The following is a 21,350-nucleotide window of genomic DNA, read 5'->3' as shown; positions in this document are numbered from 1 at the left end:
CTGCAAATAAGCTATAATGTTTTCATTGATGGCTTGCTAGAGCAAGTCCCAGATTTTCCAGAGGTCCAGCACCCTTCATGTCACATATGTGCTTTCTCCATTGCCTAGGAATATGGACAGACTCTGTGGGAAAGTGTACCCCTTTGTTGAAGGTCTTCAAGCAAAGGCTGAATGACCACTTGTCAGGCACATTAAAGTGAGGATCCCTTTGAGGAGCATAGCTTTGATGGCTGCATAGCTCCCTTCCATTTCTCTGCATACACACTCTTCTTCTCTGGCACATTGAACTTGTGGTTCATTAGCACTACTACTGTTTGAGCATAAGCATCCTGCTTTATCATTCTAGTCAAGGTATAAAAGCTAGTTGTCTGCATTTACTTGGAACTGAGCTCTATACATATAGTTTCCAAACTTCTCAACAATACTTCACTTTAAAATCAATAATTCCAATTTATGGAATGAATCTTATTGTCAGTAGCCCTCTATTGACAAATATAATGGTTTTCTGGCAACCACCACTCTAATTTTATAGTATATCTCCCAGTCTGGCACCAGTATGTAATGCTTGGATCCACAAAAGCCAACACAGGAGCAATTAACTAAGCCTTCAAAGAGTTCATGTTACCTATTATGTTTTCCACAAATTGTCAAAAAAATTTTATGGATTCAGCAATTTCTTGGGCAAATACTCAGACTTATAGACTCCTGTTGGGTAGATGAAAACTATCTTTTCCTTATCATTCTCTGATGTCAGGGTGTTATACCCACTGACTGTGTCCAACATTGAAAACCACTGTTTGGCTAGCCAACAGTCCAGGTCATCTTGACCTTGTATCATGCTATACTGATCTTCTTTAGTCCTGTTAGTCAAAGACTCATGTTTCACACATGTTTGAATTTTGTAATCCTTTTTTAAAATGCCATTGTGGGTGATGCACCTACTATATATCTGGCACTCTGCTAAGTGCTGGTGATACAAAGAAAAGTAAAAACAATCTTTTCCTTCATTAAGCTCACGTAAGAGGGAAATAGCAAGTAGATGTCTATATACATACAAGATTGCAGGTAGTAGGGTTTGAAATGAGCTTTGAAGGGGCCCAGGAGGTAGAGGTGAAAAAAAGAAAATATTCTAGGCATGGAAGAATGCTAGTGCAAACTTAAAGAGTGATATATGGGAGGAAAAGAAAGTAAAGTGTTGTTTGCCACCAGATACTCTGCTTGTTTTTGACTCCACCATAACCATCATTGTGATGCCCTTCCCCCAGGATGAGTTCATTTCTTCATTTGCCCTGAACTGTTCTGATTGGTTTTGCCTCCACTTCCAGCACCATGCCCTCCTGCCCCATATACCATCTAGCATCCTCCCCAGCCCTCATTTTCAGCTTCCCTTTGTGTGATATCTTCCCTCATTAGATTATAACCTTTTTGAGAGCAGAGACTCTTTCTTATTTGAATACCCAGCACTTAGTGAAGTTCCTGGTATGTAGTAAGTGCTTAATAATAAATGTTTATGAAATGGTTTTGCATCATATTTTAATTTTAGAGTACATGAAGGGGAATAAAGTTTGGAAAGGTAGAAAGGGGCCAAATTGTGAAGGATTTTTTTTTTTTTTACAATTAATTTGTTTGTTTTCATTTTTCAACAATTCCATAAGTTTTAAATTTTCTCCCCCACTCTACCCCCTCCTTCTCTCTGACGGCATGCTCTACACATACATTCTTACTGAACACATTTTCATATTAGTATGTTCCATAGAAGAATTAAAACAAATGGGAGAAGCCATGAGAAAAACCAAACCTAAACAAAATATAACAAAAGGAGAAAAATATCACTTTCATTCCACGTTCTGACTCTATAGTTCTTTCTCTGGATGTGGATGACGTTTTGCATCATGAATTCTTTAGAAATGTTTTATGTCCTTGCATTGCTGTAAAGGGCTAAGTTTAACAAATACAGTCCTTGAACACTGTTGTTCTTACTGTGCATAATGTTCTCCTGGTTCTGCTCATTTCACTCAGCATTAGTTCATATAAGTCTTTCCAGGTTTTTCTGAAGTCCTCCTGTTTGTCATTTCTATAGCACAATAATATTCCATTACATTCATATACCACAGCTTGTTCAGCCATTCCCCAGTTGATGGGCATCCCTTCAATTTCCAGTTCTTGGCCATCATAAAAAGAGCTGCAAAAATATTTTTGTGAATGTGCATCCTTTTCTCATTATGCCAAACTACATTAATAGAATTCAATTATATGTGAAATACAGATGGCATTATTATAAGAACTTCCACTTACTTAATGCTTTTAAAGAATTTCCATATTATAAGCTTGTTTGATTTTCAGGTAATTACAGGTGTATCTCAGAGATATTGCAGTTTCAATTGCAGACTATCACAATAAAGTAAATATCACAATAAAGCAAGTGACATAAATTTATTTCCCAGAGTATATAAAAAGTTATGTTGATACTTTTTAATCTATTATATGTGCAATAGTATTGTGTCTTTAAAAAAAAACATACATAGCTTTTCTAAAACTACTTCATTGAGAAAAAAAAATAATAGCAATCATTTGAGCCTCCATCAAGTCACAATCTTTTTCCTAGTAAAGGGTCTTGCCTCAATGTTGATGACTGCTGACTTATCAGAGGGGTGGTTGCTGAAAGTTGCAGTGGTTGTGACAATTTCTTAAAATAAGACAACAAAGTTTGTTGCTTTGATTGACTCTTCCTTTCATGAAAGATTTCTCTGTAGCATGTTATTCTGTTTGATAGTATTTTACCTACAGTAGGGTTTCTTTCAAAATTAGAATCAAACTCTGCTGTTGCTTTATCAAGTAAGTTTATGCAACATTATAATTCCATATTGTTTTGTATTGGGGAATAGGGAGACCTGAGGAGAGGAAGAGTAGTGGGGGAACCAGTCAGTGGAGCAGTCAGAACACACACAACATTTAGAGACTAAGATCCCACCCAATATGGGCATGATTCGTGGTGCCCCAAAACAATTACAATAGGCACATCAAAGATCACTGATCACAGATCACCATAATAAATATAACAATGGGGGGATGGAGTCAAGATGGTGGAGTAGAAAGACACATATACTCTAGCTCTTCCCCCACAGCCCATAAAATACCTGTAAAAAATGACTCTTGGCAAATTCTAGAGCAGTAAAAGCCACAGAATGACAGAGTGAAAGAGATTCCCAGCCCAGGGTGGCCTGGAGGGCCAACAGGAAAGGTCAGTCTCACCAGACATGAGGCGAAGCCCAGTCCAAGGCCGCATGGCACCTGGGGGAGCAGGCCTTGGGTTTGAGGTCCCCAGCAGCAGTAGCAGAAGTTCCTGGATCCCTCAATCCACAGGTGCCAAATAGAGCTTCAGAGGTTAGTGAGAGGGCTTTTTCTAAGGGCAGGAGGGGTGCAGGGTCCCCCATGGTCTGGCTCCAGGCAGCATGGGGTGGTGGTCTGTAGCCAAATTCCAGAGTTCCAAGGTCAAGGAGAAAATATTGCAAGCAGCTAGAAGGAAACAATTTGAGTACTGTGGAAATACAATCATGATAACACAGGATCTGGCAGCTTCTACATCAAGGGTTCCAAGGGCTTGGCATATGACATTCCAGAAGTCAAAGGAACTAAGATTAAAACGAAGAATCACTGAGTATAATACTTCAGGGGAAAAAAATGATCATTCAATGATATAGAGGACTTTCAAACGTTCTTGATGAAAAGACCAGAACTGAGTAGAAAATTTGACTTTCAAACACAAGCATCAAGAGAAGCATGAAAAGGTAAACAGGAAAGAGAAATCATAAAGGACTTTCTAAAGCTGAACTGTTGACATTCCTACATGGAAAGATAATATTTGTAACCCTTGAAACTTTTCTCAGTATTTGAGTAGTTGGAGGGATTACACATACACACACACATAAAGACAGAGGGCACAGGGAATGGGGCAAATTATCTCTCATAAAAGAGGCAAGAAAAAGCTTTTTCAATGGAGGGGGAAGGGGGGAAATATGAGGGATAAAGTGAAGCTTACTCTCATCACATTTGACTCAAGGAAGGAATAACATGCACACTCAATTTAGTATGAAAATCTATCTTACACTACAGGAAAGTAGGGGAGAGGGGGATAAGCAGAATGAGGGGGATGATGGAAGGGAAGGCAAATGAGAGGAGGGTCCAATTAGAAGTAAACACTTTAGGGGAGGGACAAGGTCAAAAGAGAAAATAGAAGAAATGGGGGAAGGATAGGATGAAGGGAAATATAGTTAGTCTTACACAACATGACTATTAAGGAAATCATTTGCAAAACTACACATATATAGCCTATATTGAATTGCTGGCCTTCTCAGTGAGGATAGGTGGGGAGGGAGGAAGGAAGAAAAGTTGGAACTCAAAGTTTTAGGAACAAATGTTGAGAACTGTTTTTGCGTACAACTGGGAAATAAGAAATACAGATAATGGGGTATAGAAATTTATCTTGCCCTACAAGACAAGAGAGAAGATAGGGATAAGGGAAGGGAGGGGTGCTAGAAGGGAGGGCATATTAAGGGAAGAGGTAATCAAAATGCTTGGCTTTTTGGGGTAGGGGGAGGGGAGAGATAGGGAGAAAATTTGGAACTCAAAATTTTGTGAAAATGAATGTTGAAAACTAAAAATAAATACATAAATGTTAAAACATAAATAAAGAAATAAATATAACAATGGAGGCTGAGCCAAGATGGTGGAGTGAGAGTGAGTACTCTCCTAAGCTCTAAGACAAGCTCCTTCAGCTACCTCTAAAAAGAGAATCTGAACAAATTTTAGGTTGTCAGAATACAATAGGAGACAGAGTGTGACAGATTTTCAATCCAGGATAGCCTGGAAGGTCGACAGGAAGGATTTGTTGCAAGGGACTTGAGGAGGGCAGAGGACAGAGCACACAGGCTGTATCAGTGCAAACTCTTCCATAGAAAGGCCCAGCAGGAAGCCCCCAGGGTGTCTGAAGCAGCAGTAGCATGCAGATTCTCAAACATATCAGCCCAGAAGGGAGTCCAGTGGATCTGAGTGAGAGAGAACTGCAGAATCCCAGGTAACTGCAACAGATACTCCTGAGACTATCATCCCACAGATTAAATGTTTGTAAGTCACCTACATGAACTTCTGGGAGCCAAGACAGTGGAGTGATCAGTAAATGCTATTCCCCCCCCCCCCCCCGACCTTGAAAACCCAGAGAATGTTTCCCTAGGAAAAATCCTGGAACAGTGGGATCAGCCAAAGGGGTAAACTGTCTCTGAGCCCTTCAGGCTAGGAAAATAACAAAGAGGGGTCCCTCTTGCTGTGGCTGAAGGGGACCAGTGAAGGACAAGAGTTATTCCAGGCAGCCCCACCACAGTGAACCAGGAGGAGATCCTGAGGCCCAGGGGGGGTGGAGCCCATAATTGCCAACACCAGGACCCCAGATGTGCCTCAGTACAGCCAGGGGAATCAGGAAGACATTATCACAGATGGGGTTCACCAACTGTTGAGCTTGCCTACACTTTAGCTCAGTAGACTAGACCTCCTATGGGCAAACCACTCCTCCTCCACACTTAACTTAGCTAGCTCCAGGGTAACTCCTGGGAAACTCAGAAAGACTTCACCTGGCCTCTGCTTTGACACATCAGCCAGCTCAGCACCAGGTAAGCTGCAGCATTTTAGCTTCTAGCTGAAAGAACCAGAGGCCACAATACACAAAGCCTCAACTTCTAAGTACAAGAACAATGGAACACAGCCCCCTATGCCCCAGGAGCAGAGATCCACTTTAAAAGTCAGGAAAGTCATGAGCAAGAAGCAAACCAGAAAGGAAAAGACTATAGAATCTTTCTATGGGGACAAGGATCAAAATGAATACCAAAGAGGGCAGCATTGAGACTGTACTCCCATCTGAAACTTCAGAAGGGAGTATGAACTGGTCTCAGGCCCAAAGGGTATTCTTGGAAGAGCTCAAGAAGGATTTTAAAAGTAAAATTAGAGAAGTAGAAGAAAAATTGACTAATGGTTTTAAAAATGTGAAAAAAGAAAATACAGAAAAATTTAAAATGAAAATTGGACAAGGAAGCAAAAACTCAACTGGGAAAACTGGACAAATGGAAAAGGAAGTGCAAAAGTTAACTGAAGAAAACAACCTATTAAAAATTAGAATTGTAAAGGAGAAACTAATGATTCTATGAGACATCAAGAATCAGTCAAACAGAGTCTAAAAAATGAAAAAATTGAAGAAAATGTAAACTATTTCATTGGAAAAACAATTGGCCTGGAAAATAGATCTAGGAGAGAAAATCCAAGAATTATTGGTCTATGAGAAAGACATGATGAAAAAAAAGCTTGTGCAATATTTTGCAACAAATCATCAAGGAAAACTGCCCAGAGGGCCTTTATCCAGAGGGCAAAATAGCCATCGAAAGAATCCACCATTCACCTCCTGAAAGGGATCCCAAACTGAAAACACCAAGGATTATTGTTTCCAAATTCCAGAACTATCAAGTGAAGGAGAAAATGCTGCAGACAAATAGAAAGAAACAATTCAAATATCAAGGAGCTACAGTCAAAATCACACAGGACCTTCCAGCTTCTACATTAAAAGATCAGAGGAATTGGAATATGAACTTCTGTAACGCAAAGGACCTTAGACTACAACCAAAGATCAATTACCCAGCAAAACTAAGCATAATATTTCGGGCAAGGAGATGGACATTCAATGAAATAAGGAATTTCCATACCTTCCTGATGAAAAGGCCAGAGATCAATAGAAAATTCAATCTTCAAACACAAGTGTCAAGAGAGGCAGAAAAAGGTAAACAGGGAAAAAAAACTTGTTATTCAATATAGGCAAACTATTTACATCCCTATAAGGGAAGATGATATTTATTAATCTTGAGTTATGATATTTAAAAGGGATATACATAGACAGAGGGAGCCAGTATAAATTAAATGATTTGATGATAAAAATGTGATTTAAAGGTGTGAAGCGATTGTAATGGGAGATGTGAAAAGGAGGAGTCAGAAAAAGGTAAATTACATCACAGGAAGAGGCACAAAAACATATAACAGTAGAGGGAAAGAAGGGAGGGAAATGAGTATTGCTTGAGAGGTACTCTCATCTGATTTATTCAAGGAGGGAACAACAAACTCAGTTAAGAAAAGAAATCTAACTAGCTCTATTGACAATAAGAGGGGAAAAGGGAAAGAAAAGGGAGGAGAGGCTAAAAGGGAGGGAAAAAGTAGTAAGGGAAAAGGGAAATAAAAGGGAGGGGGTCTGATAGAAGGGGAGGTGGTGATCAAAAATTGAAACTATTGTAGAGGGGAAGTGAAAAGAGAGAACTAAAAGCATAAATGGGGGAAAGAGAATGAAGGGAAAGACACAGATAGTAATCATTACTGTGAATGAGAATGGGATGAATTCTCCCATATATGGAGGCGAATAGAAGAACGGATTAAAAATCATAATTCAGCAATACGTTGTTTACAAGAAATACATTTGAAACAGGGGGATACACACAGGGCAAAAGTAAAAGGTTGGAGCAGAATATATTCTGTTCCAGTTGATGTAAACAAAGCAGGAGTAGCAATCCCAATCTCACACAAAGCAAAAGGAGAAATGGATCTAATCAAAAGAGACAAAAGGCACCATAGACAACGAAGCAATATCATTACTATGCATATATGCTCCAAGTGGAATAGCATCCAAATTCTTAGAGGAGAAGTTAAGGGAGTTACATGAAGAAATAGACAGCAAAACTATACTTGGGGGGGACCTCAACCTCCCCCTCTCTGAATATGATAAATCAAACCTCAAAATAAACAAGAAAAGTTAAGGAGGTGAATAAAACTCTGGATAAGGTAGATATGATAGATCTCTGGAGAAAACTGAATGGGGATAGAAAGGAATATACCTTTTTCTCAGTGGTACATGACACATATACAAAAATTGACCCTGTATTAGGGGATAAAAACCTCACAGTCTAGTACACAAAGGCAGAGATAGTCAATGCATCCTTCTCAGATCATAATGAAATAAAAATCATATATAATAAAAGGTCATGGAAAGATAAACCAAAAGTTAATTGGAAACTAAATAATCTAATCCTAAAGAATGAGTGGGTTAAAAAACAAATCATAGAAACTTCATTCAAGAGAATGACAATAATGAGACAACCTACCAAACCTTATGGGATACTGCAAAAGCAGTTCTTAGGGGAAGTTTTATATTATTGAACACCTACATGAATAAAATAGGGAAAGAGGAGATCAAGGAACTGGGCATGCAGTTGAAAAAGCTCAAAAAAGAACAAATTGAAAATCCCCACGAAAATACCAAATTAGAAATACTGAAAACCAAAAGAGAAATTAAGAAAACTGAAATTAAGAAAACTATTGAAATAATGAATAAAACTAAGAGTTGGTTTTATGAAAAAACCAATAAAATTGATAAACCTTTGGTCATTTTGATTTTAAAAAAGAAGAAAACAAAATTGCCAATATCAAAAATGAAAAGGGTGAACTAACCTCCAATGAGGAGGAAATTAAAACAATAATTAGAAATTACTTTGCCCAACTGTTTGCCCACAAACTTGACAATCTACGTGAGATGGATGAATATTTTAAAAAATACGAATTGCCCAGATTAAAAGAAGAGGAAGTTGAACACTTAAATAATCTCATCTCAGAAGAAGAAGTTGAACAAGCCATCAATGAACTCCCTGGGAAAAAAAATCTCCAAGGCCAGATAGATTTACAAGTGAGTTCTGTTAAATATTTAAAGGAGAGTTAATTCCAATACTATATAGACTATTTGGGAAAATTGGTGGAGTCCTACCAAATTCTTTTTATGATACCTATATGGTTCTGATACCTCAACCAGGAAGAGCCAAAACAGAGAAAAAAACTATAGATCAATTTCTCTAGTGAATGTAGATGCAAAAATTTTCAATAAGATATTAGCAAAAACAATACAACAACTTATCATGAGAATAATACATTATGACCAGGTAGGATTTATATCAGGAATGCAGGGCTGGTTAAATATTAGGAAAGCTATCAGCATTACTGATCATATCAACAACAATGCTAACAGAAACCGTATGCTTATCTCAATAGATGTAGAAAAATCTTTTGAAAAAATACAACACCCATTCCTATTGAAAACACTGGAGAGCACAGGAATAAATGGAGCATTCCATAAAATTAAAAGCAGTATCTACCTAAAATTATTAGCAAGCATTATATGTAATGGGGATAAGCTAGATGCATTTCGAATAAGATCAGGGGTGAAACAAGAATGTCCATTATCGCCACTGTGATTCAATATAGTACTGGAAATGTTGGCTTTAGCAACAAGAGAAGGAAAAGAAATTGAAAGAATTAGAACAGGTATAGAAGAAACTAAGTTATTACTCTTTGCTGATAACATGTTGATAGAGAATGCTAGAGAATCAAGTAAAAAACTACTTTAAATAATAAACAACTCTGACAAAGTTGCTGGTTACAAAATAAACCCACACAAATCATCTGCATTTCTATATATTCCTAACAAAGTCCAACAGCAAGAGATAGAAAAAGAAATCCCATTTAAAGCTATGGCAGACACTATAAAACATCTGGGAGTCTACCTGCCAAAACAAACCCAGGGACTATGTGAACACAATTACAAAACATTTTTCGTGCAAATAAAGTCAGATCTAAGTAAGTGGAAAAACATCAGTTGCTAGTGGTTAGGCTGAGCTAATATAATAAAAATGACAATTCCACCTAAGTTCCATCTACTTATTCAGTGATGTACCAATCAATCTACCAGATAATTATTTTCTAGAGGTAGAAAAAAATAATATCAAATTTCATCTGGAAGAACAAAAGGTCCAGAATATCAAGGGAACTAATGAAAAGAAATGCTAGGGAAGGTGGCCTAGCCCTACCAGATCTCAAATTATATTATAAAGCAATCATCAAAACCACTTGGTACTGGCTAAGAAATAGAAGGGTAGACCAGTGGAATCTTTAGGTACTCAAGATACAGTAGTCAATGAATAATGCAATCTACTGTTTGATAAACTCAAGGACCCCAGCTTCTGGGATAAGAACTCACCATTTGAGGGCAGAGCCAAGATAGCAGAGTAGAAAGACGCATGTATTCTAGTGTTTCCCCCGCAGTCTGCAAAATACCTGTAAAAAATGACTCTCAACAAATTCTAGAGTAGCAGAAGCCACAGAACAACAGAATGAAAGAGGTTTACAGCCAAAAGTAAACTGGAAGCTGACAGGAAAGGTCTATCTCATGGGATGCTGAGCGGAGCAGAGCCCAGGCCTGGTCACATGGCACTGGGAGGAAGAGGACCTGAACCGACCTTCTGGGCTGAATTCTGAGCGGGAGGGTCCCAGATTCTTCAACCCACAAGCAATAAAGAAAGCTCCAAAGGTCAGTGTGAGAAGGCTTTCCCAGCTGGGAGAGAGGGGAATGGGGTTCCGCCAGCACTGACCCCAGGTGGCATCAGCGGCAGCAGTGGGTAGCATGTGGCTACGGTGGCCAGGAAGCAACCTGGGTCCATTGTCCAGGCAGCTCAGCTTAAAGCCTCTGGGGGAATTCAGCAGCTGATCTGAACCTCAGCCTTGAGCATGGTACTGGGGAGAGGAGGAGCACTAGGACCTTCCTCTTGACAAAGGATTCAGAAGTCAAGTAACTGACTGGGAAAATGTCCAAAAAAGGGGAAAAAAATAAGACTATAAAAGGTTACTTACTTGGTGAGCAGATATTTCCTTCCATCCTTTTGGATGAGCAAAAACAAGGCATACTGTCAGAGAAAGTCAAGGTCTCTGCCTCCAATACCTCTGAAATAAATACTAAAAGGGGTCAGGCCATAGAAGAACTTGAAAAGCACTTCAGCAGCTTGCTAAAAGAGAACCAAAAACTTGCTGAGGAAAATAACACCTTTAAAAAGAGGGCCAAAAAGCCAATGAGGAGAAAGAGGCTTTAAAAAGCAGAATTAGCAACATGGAAAAGAAGATTCAAAAGCTCACTGAACAAAACTGTTCTTTAAAAGAGAAAATTGAGTTTAGGGAAGCTAACAACTATGAGATAAACGAAGAAGTTAGAAAATAAAACCAAAGGATTGAAAAAATAGAAGATAATGTGAAATATCTCATTGGGAAAACAACTGACCTGGAAAAAATCTAGGAGACACAATTTAAAAATTATGGGACTACCTAAAAGCCATGATTATAAAAAGAGCCTAGACATTATCTTTCATGAAATTATCAAGCAAAACTGCCCTAATATTCTAGAACCAGAGGGCAAAATAAATAATGAAAGAATCCACTGATCACCTCCTGAAAGAGATTTGAAAAGAGAAACTCTTAGGAATAATGTGGCCAAATTTCAGAGTTCCCAGGTCAAGGAGAAAATATTGCAAGCAGCTAGAATGAAACAATTTGAGTATTGTGGAAATACAATCATGATAACACAGAATCTGGCAGCATCTACATTAAGGGATCAAAGGGCTTGGAATAGGATATTCCAGAAGTCAAAGGAACTGGGATTAAAACTAAGAATTATCTACCCAGCAAAACTGAGTATAATACTTCAAGGAAATAAATGATCATTCAATGATATAAAGGACTTTTAAGCATTCATGATGAAAAGACCAGACTTGAATAGAAAATTTGACTTTCAAACACAAGAATCAAGAGATGCATGAAAAGGTGAACAGGAAAGAGAAATCATAAGGTATTTTCTAAAGCTAAACTGTTTACATTCCTACATGTAAAGATAATATTTGTAAGTCTTAAGACTTTTCTCAGTATTGGGTAGGTGAAGGGATTACACACACACACACACACACACACACACACACACACACATACATATAGACAGAGAGTACAGTTTGAGTTGAATCGGAAGAGATGATATACACAAAAAAATAAAATAAAAATTAAGGGGTGAGGAAGGAAAATACTGGGAGGAGGAAAGGGAGAAATGGAATGGGGCAGGCTACAACTCATAAAAGAGGTATGAAAAATCTTGTTCAATGGAGGAGAGAAGGGAGGAGGTGAGAGGGGCAAAGTGAAACTTACTCTCTTCACATATGGCTTAAGGAGGGAATAACATGCTCACTAAATTTGGTATGAAAATATATCTTACACTGCAGGAAAGTAAGGGAAAAGAGGACAAGTGGGGTGAGGGGGATGATAAAGGGGAGGGCAAATAGGAGAAGGGAGTAACTAGAAGTAAACACTTTTGGAAAGGGACAAGGTCAAATGAGAGAAGAGAGAAAAAGGAGGGGACAGGGTAGGATGGAGGGCAATATAGTTAGTCTTCCACAACATGACTATTAAGGAAGTCTTTTGCAAAACGACACATATATAGCCTGTACTGAATTGCTTGCCTTCTCAGTGGGGATGGGTAGGGAGGGAGGAAGGGAGACAAGTTGGAATTCAAAATACTAGAAACGAATGTTGAGAATTATTATTGCATATAACTGGGAGATAAGAAATACAGGTGATGGGGTATAGAAATTTATCTTGCCCTACAAGAAAAGAGAGATGACAGGGATAAGGGAAGGGTGGAATGTGATAGAAGAGAGGGTACATTGAGGGAAGGGGTAATCAGAATGCAAGGTATCATGGGGTGGGGGGAGGGGAGAAATGGAGAGAAAAATTGGAACTCAAAATTTTGTGGAAATGAATGTTGAAATCTGAAAATAAATAAATAAATAAATACCAAAAAGAGAACTCACTGCTTGACACAAATTGCTAGGAAAATTGGATAACAATGTGTTGGAAACTGGGCTTGGATCAATGCCTGACACTGTACACAAGAATAAAGTCCAAATGGATACATGATCCATGTATAAAGACTGATACTATAACCAAATTAGGGCAACAAGGAATAGTGTATTTGTCAGATCTAAGGAGAATGGAGAAATTTTTGACCAAACAAAAGATAGAGAACATTATGAAGTGCAAAATGGATAATTTTGATTACATTAAATTGAAATTTTTTTTGCACAAACAAACCCAATGCAACCAAGATTAGGAGGGAAGCAGAAAACTGGGAAAGAATTTTTGCAACTAGTGTCTGTGATAAAGTCCTCATTTCTAAGCTACATAGAGGACTGAGTCAAATGTACAAGAGTACAAGTCATTCCCCAATTGATAAATGGTCAAAGGATATAAACAGGTAGTTTTCAGAGGAAGAAATTAAAGCTATCTATAGTCATATGAAAAAATGTTCTAAATCACTATTGTTTAGAGAGATGAAAATCAAAACAACTCTGAGATAACACAACACACCTATCACATTGGCTAACCTGACAAAACAGGAAGATGATAAATGTTAGAGAAGATGTGGGAGAGTTGGAACACTAATTCATTGTTGATGGAGCTGTGAGCTAATCCAACCATTCTGGAGAGCAATTTGGAACCACAGGAGTACAGGGGTACAAAAATGTGCATATCTTTTGAACCAACAATATCACTTCTAGGATTCTATCTCAAAGAGATCATAAAAATGGGAAAGGGTCCCACATGTACAAAAATATTTATAGCAGCACGCTTTGTGATGGCCAATAATTAGAAATTAGCCATTGGGGAATGGCTGAACAAGCTGTGGTATATGAATGTAATGGAGTACTATTGTGCTATAAGACATGGTGAACAGGAAGACTTCAGAGAGGCCTGGAAGGACCTATATGAACTGATGCTAAGTGAAATGAGTGGAACCAGGAGAACTTTGTACACAGCAACAACCACAGTGTGTGAAGAATTTTGCTGGTGGACTTAGCCCTTCACAGTAATTCAAGGACCTAAAAAATTCCCAGTGGACACTTGAGGCAAAATGCTTTTCACATCCAGAGAAAGATCCAAGGAATTGGATTGCAGAATGAAGCAGACCATTTTCTCTTGTGTTATGTTATGTTTTGTTTTGTTTTCAAGGTTTTTCCCATTCATTTTAATTCTTCTATGCAAATATAACTAAAGTGAAAATGTATTTAATAAGAATGTATGTGTAGAACCTATATAAGATTGCATGCCATCTGAGGGAGGGAGGGGATGGGGAGGGGGTATTGCATGCCAGCTGAGGGGGTAGGGAGGGGAAAAGGATGGGGAAGATGGGGGGGGGAATCTAAGAATAATGGAAGTGATTGTAGAGAACTGAAAACAAATAAATTAATTAATAAAAAAAGAAAAATAAATAAATGTAACAAGGAAAAAATTTGAAATATTGTGTGAATTACCAAAAATGAAAGAGACACATTGTAAGTTCATGATTTTGAAAAAATGGTGCAGACAGACTTGGTCCAAGCAGGTACCACAAACTTTCAATGTGTTAACAAAAAAAAAAAAATACAGTGTCTGCAAAATCCAATAAAGTGAAGTGCAATAAAATGAGGCATGCTTTTATGTGATATAGATAAGGTAGTACAGTCCTGTTTTACAGAGGAGGAAAATCAGACAGGGAAATTCAATAACTTGCCCAGTTGCCTAAAACACATTAAGTTTTGAACAAAACCAGTATATTTGAAGAGGGAAAGAAGAAAATAAGTATTTAGGTTACTATGTGCCAGGAACTGTTGTTAAGTATTTTACAAACATTATCTCATTTGATCCTAATAGCCCTGGGAGGTAGGTGCTATTATGATAATCTTTTTACTTCTGAGGAAACTGAAACATACTGAAGTTAAGTGACTTTCCCAGAGTCACATAATTCGTAAATGTTTGATGATGTATTTGAACTCAGGTTTTTCTGATACCAGGTCCAGTGCTATGATCCAATGCAACACTTATGTGCCTAATTATAAATCACATATGAATAAGTTGAAATGACAGGCAAAATCTAAGTGTAAAAAAGACAGCAACTACAGGGATAGACCCATAAATATGATCCTCTGCAGCAGCTTCTTCAACCTCACCACAATTATTCCTCTCAAAGGGAACTTCATGTCAGTGTCCATGGCACTACCAAAATAGCTACTCATTATCTGTATCTATTATCATAGTGTGGCAAGCTTATACTTAAAATACTCCTACAATATCAACATCAAATTTCTTGAGGATCCTTGATAATCCTCTTTTTTGCTACAATCCTATGGCATCGTTATATCCTGGTTATGACATGTTCTAATCAGATACCAAAGGTTTCCTGTTGAGTTATTGCTTCCTGAGAATAGCCTTAATTGCCCATAAAGTATTATCTCATTACCTGCTTGATTGTTAGTGTGCTTCACTGTGTGAACCAGTGTTGAAATTGACCAACAGGTAATTACCCAAAAGGTGACTCATTCACTGTTGGGAGAACTCCTCAGCCAGGCTTTTTCAATCTATTGTGCTCTATCTATGTGAACATCAAACCCATTTACAGAATCACAGAATTTGAGAATTAGAAGGAACTTCAAAGGCCAAACAGCCCAAACCATATACAATAAAAAAAAATTCCCTATAACTAACCTCCAAGGAAGAGAAGTCATCATCTCTCTCAGGGGATCCCATTCTATAATGTCCAGTTGTTAGAAGTTTCCCATGACATAAAGCTTCAACTGGCTTCTTTGCAACTTTCACTTTCTGGTTTTTTTCTTTGAAATATATTGATAAGATGTGTTTTTATATTACAGACATTTAGAAATAATTCTCCCACTTAGCCTTCTCTTGTAACAAAGTAAAACAGTGACCTCATCTGAAAGTGCTCACAAGATTTCACATCTATAGCACTCCCTACCTCTCTTTTAAAAACAAAAAAACAGAAACCTCTTTCCACTTCCTCTTACCAGCCACACCACTGGGGAAAAAAACAAACAAATTTCTTTTAACAAATATGCATAATCAAATAAAACACATTCCCTTAATGGCTAATACACACACACATACATATATCCATATGAACATATAATGTGTTGGTATTTTATTGTTATAAGCTAACAAATAACTAGAATAAGCTATGTTTTCACTTAAATATGCGGAACACTTACATTAAGTATTAACAAAATGGAACTTCTATTATATAAACATAAGAAAAATATTAATATTTTTTAAACCTCATGTAAACTATGGCTCTTATTTAAATGTGTTTCCATAGAATGGATTTGCTGTAAATGTCACAGGCATTTAAATGATGTATGACTGAATGAGATTCATTTTGCTAATTTCATATATGCATATGTAGGTATTATGCAATAATATATTATGTGAGTAGTTTGACAACTAATTTCTACAATTCAGTATTTATTCCATCAGTTATTGGATCTAGATGTTTAACTGCGAGGTGATTTTATTTATTCATTTTGTAAAACTGTGTATTTCCTTCAGAGCACATGTTCAAAACAAGCTTTGATTACGATATATACTCATAGGAAATATATTACTGCATAATATTCAATGATATATTATTGCATAATATATACACATATATTCCAAGATTTATGACCATCTTCTCACATTGGTTCACACAATTTCCAACTATAATTCCAGAGGACTCATAATGAAACATGCTACCTACTTCCTGATAGAGAGCTAATAGATTGAGAGAGCAGACTGAGACATTTTCTTTTCATGGCCATTGTGGGAATTTGTTTTGCTTAACTATACAACTTTTTAACAGGTAAAAAAAAAAAACAACAAAGTCAATGCAAAGGGGGAAAAACATTATCTGGAACTAGCGATTCTGTTCCTTCAAAAATTCTTCAATTTCTTCCAAATTTTGCCAAATTTCTTCTTCCCAAATTCAGCCTCTGGACCCCTCCAGTTCCTTCAACTCCCCTACACAGTTTTCTTCTTATTCTGGCTCCAGTTTTTCTTCTCCTGATCCTTCTCCCACGGAAACTGGAAATTGAATGAAATTAATTAAATGACTATTTTATTGCAAAGATAGTTCATATTGATTTGAGTTTACAGCAAAGCTAGTCAAATAAGTGAGATAAGAGTGGCTTTCTTCTCAAACGTCATAGGCTTACACATATTGTGTAATTTTAATCACACAATAATTTTAATTGTGGGCTATGTGCTGCAAGTATCCTGCAAAGATTTTTTTTTCATGATGCTATGTCTAACCTCAGGTATGAAAGTCAGTTGAGACAGAGTGAAAATTCATTCTCTCACCTATGTTCAGTACAATATCTGGAGATTTATCTACTCCCTAAATCTCAAATATTATGTTTTTGGAACATTATCTATTTGAAGGAGGAAATATATTTTAAGAAACGGGGTGGTTTATCATCAAGAGAAGTGGATTTGGAGTCAGATGATCTACAGTTGACTCCTGGTATTACTTCCTCTATGCCATCTGTTAACTCACCTAACCTCAAAGGGCTCAGTTTCCTCATTTGTAAAATGAGGGAGGTCAATAAGGTTTAAAAGCTGTACATTTATGATTCTACTGTCCAACAAGAATATCTCTTGCTTTAAAAATATCTATAACCTCTCTCCTACTTAAGTAAACATATTATTGCATATAAAAATATTCCCAAAGCACTGGAGAAATCACTTTGGAAACAGAAGTGGGTGAACAGGGGTTAAACAAAAGAGATTACATTATATTTATCACTTTATTATTTATTACATTACATTTCTCATTTTTAAAAAAATGCCTTGTACCTTGACTACTTAATATAGAACCCATAGAACCACCCAATTTGATCAATTTCTTAATTCCTCAGATTTAAAGGAAAATTAACATCCTTTTGCCAATAAGGAAGACAAAGAATATTTTGTTTTACTAGTAGGTAGGGTATCATTTAAGCTTTTATTATTGTGTTGGGTTTCACAACTTCCATGGTGAAAAAACTGCTTTTAAAAGTATTAAACTATTTGGAATTTATCTGAGGTCATTAGTTTGACTTTTTTAAAAATGCACTACAGTGTGTGTTCATCTAACACTTTGGGTGTGTTAGAGCATTGGGATAGCCAGTTTTCTCAATATGTCATATTGTCCCAGGTGTCCCAGGTGTCCCAGGTGAGGAGAACTAGCACAGCAGAGCTGGAGATCACAGTGCAAGGGAGACCCTCCTTACAGTTCTGTGGCACAAAAGAGTGCTTGTGGTAGCTCACAGAACACAGGCTGGAAGAGGAGTAAACACCTCTCCTTAAACACCTCAGCCATGCTGCGAAGAGTAAAGAAGAGTGAGAGGAAAGGAAATGGAGGTACCGATTGTAAACAGTCTTCTCAAGGAGCTTAGCCACAAAAATGAGGAGAGATATAGGATAATAGCTAGCAGAGAAGGACTGACAAGTGAGAAATTTTTGAGAATGGGGAAAACAATGATTATGTTTATAGGCAGTAGAGAAGTAGCCAGTAGAGGGGAGAGAGATTAGTGAGAGAGTAGGTAGGACAGAAGGGGTAATCTACTGATGAAGATGGGATGCAATGGGCTGAAGGGTGCATATAGAGGGATTAATATTGGCAAGGAAAAAGGCCAGCTCTTCTTGTGAAAAGGAAGAGAGTGGCAGAAGGCACCTAAGTCACATGAGATGAGGAGAAAAGAGAAAATTACAGGCAAATGGCCTCAATTTTTTCAGTGAAATATGAGGCAAGGTTCTCACCTGAGAAGGTAAGGGTAGGGGGAGCCACGGAATGTTTGAGGAAGAATGAAAAAGATTAGAAAAGCCTTTATGGTGGGATAATGAATACATTAGGGAAGTGTGAAAGGGTTATCTTGCCCACAGATCATGAAACAGTACTCTGAGGCTGAGGTTTGGCATGGCAAAATCAGTGACAGGTTAAAAAGGCAAAGGGTCAAGATAGGGAGGGGAAGAAAGTGTAGCAAGTGCAAGGGGATTACCAGAAAAAAGAAGTAAAGGGTGGAGGGATTGGAGATCTCAGTGAGGATGAACAGGGTTAAGGACTGTTAAGGAAAAGAGAGATGGAATGACAAAAGATTTATATCATGCTCCAAGTTTAGCAACCTTTGAGATTTGTAATGAGTTCCCATTTCTAGATAAGGAAATTAAAGATCAAGTACCTCAGGATTAGTCAAGGTGAGTAGACCTCAAATAACAAAACTAGTGTTCAAATTCAGGTATGCTGAATTGAAGTTCCTAAGCCTTTGATCTGGGTTGCTTCATGTTTTCAAAGGTTCAGTGCAAAGAAAAGAACTTATAAAATCCCTGATATAGAGAGTTCAAAGAGCAGTACTGTATATATTGCCATGATCCAATAGTGGCAGTTTTGAAGACCCCCCCCTCTACCAATGATCATGCCAGGATGTAAGTGCTAAATAAGGTCAGCGAATGCAGGTCCTTACAATAAAAAGATTAACACTTTAGGGAATCTGGTTCAACAAATGGTAAAATTATCCACTATCTCCACTAAGCATTCTGTATTACTGTTTTTCTATGGACTTCTAGTGATTTCTGGGTAAGGTAATCTCTATTGTACATTTTATCATTGGGCAGATAGGTGGTATAGTGGATAGAGTGGTGCACCTGGAGTCAAGAAAATTCATCTTCCTAAGTGCAAATCTGGCCTCAGTCACTTACTAGCTTTGTGACCCTGGGCAAGTCACTTTACCGTGTTTGCCTCAGTTTTATCATCTGTCAAATGAGTTGGAGAAGGAAATGGTAAACCACCCCAGTACCTTTGCTAAGAAAACCCCAAATGGGGTCACAAAGAGTCAACCCGACTGACAACAATAAAATTTTATCATTAGCTTTATATAGTCTCACAGTGGTTTGGGAGCATGTAATTTTTTCTGATCGTTATTGATTCTTGCTCCATATTTGGGCTTAATCTCTTCATTGTAACCTGTCAACTATTTTAGCTCCAGACTCTAAGATATATATCTATAGGCATAGACGCACATATACATATAGATGTGTATATATATATATATATATATATATATATATACACACACACAGACATTTATGTATATTTATAATTGAGGAGAATATCTCCCTAACTAAAAACTTTTTAGTCAGCTTTCTATCTGTAGCACCTCCAGCTTTTGTCAGGCTAAAATTAAGTCTTTTCTTGGGAACACTCTTGGTAATTATAATTATATGCTGTTTGATTTCATTTTTTTCCTCTTTCCATTTATGTTGTTGTAATCATTTTGTATGCTGTTTGGTTCTGCTTACTTCATCCTATATCAGTTCACATGTCTTCCCATGCTTCTCTGAATTCTTCACATTCATTATTTCTCATGAAATAATAGCATTTCATTTAATTGATGTACCACAGTCCAGTAGACATTAACCAACTGATGAATTTCCTGCTAGTTCTTTCAGTAGTGTAGGATATGGTTTCAAATCTCTTCTTTATTCAAGTCAAAGCCTTTTACAGCACCCACTTCCTCTATTAATAATACCTAACATTTATCTTTAAGGTCTGAAAAGTGCTTTTTCAAATATCTCCTTTTATCCTTGCAATAACCCTGAGAGATAAGTGCTATTACTTTTACCTCTATTTTATTGATGAGGAAACTGAGGCAGAAGAGCTTTAGTGACTTGCTGAAGATCAACCAGCTAGTAAGTGTCTGCTGCAGGATTTGAACTTAGATCATCCTGTATCCAAATGTACTATTTTAACCACTGCATCATCTAGCTTCCTATATACATGAATGTTGTCTCCATTAGGATGTAAGCTACTTGAGGTAACAGACTGCACTGATTTTAACATTGCCTTCCTAGCAATTACTATGTGCCAGATGTTTAGTAATTGCTAATTGTTTGATAGTTTGATAGTTGACCTAGGTCCCAGCCCATATGACTTGAGCCACATTTCTCCTTACCCTCTCCCATTCAGCAAGAACTTCATACTTCACTGAAAAAATAGGGTCATCTGTCATGAATTGATCAATTCTGCCCTTCATATCACTTTATTTTTTCTATTGCTTTACTTATTTTTCTGAATTAAATGTAAAAATTAAGAGAAAAACATTTGTTTCTTAAAATGTTGAGCTCCAAATTCTCTCCTTCCATCCCTTTCCCCTTCCTTAAAAAGGCAAGCGATATGATATAAATTATAAATGTGAAGTCATGCAGAACATATTTCCATATTAGCCATGTTGCAAAAGAAAACGCAGAACAACGAAGAAAAAGAAAAAAATTTTAATAGTATGCTTCAACCTGCACTCAAGGTTTATCAATCTCTTTGGAGATGGATAGTATTTTTTCATCATGAGATTTTTTGGAATTGTCTTGGATAAATTGTGTCGATCAGAATCTTTCACAATTCATCATCATTATAAGATTGCCTTTACTTTGTACGGTGTTCTGGTTCTGCTCATTTAATTTTTCATCATTTCATATAAGTTTTTCTGAAACCATCCTGCTCATCATTTCTTACAGCATAATAATATTCCATCACAATCATATACCACAACTTGTTCAGTTATTCCCTCATTGAT

This window comes from Notamacropus eugenii, chromosome 4, assembly GCF_028372415.1.
Source record: "Notamacropus eugenii isolate mMacEug1 chromosome 4, mMacEug1.pri_v2, whole genome shotgun sequence".
Lineage (NCBI taxonomy): Eukaryota > Metazoa > Chordata > Mammalia > Diprotodontia > Macropodidae > Notamacropus > Notamacropus eugenii.
The sequence above is the reverse complement of the archived record's forward strand: the minus strand, read 5'-3'. Positions refer to the sequence as shown.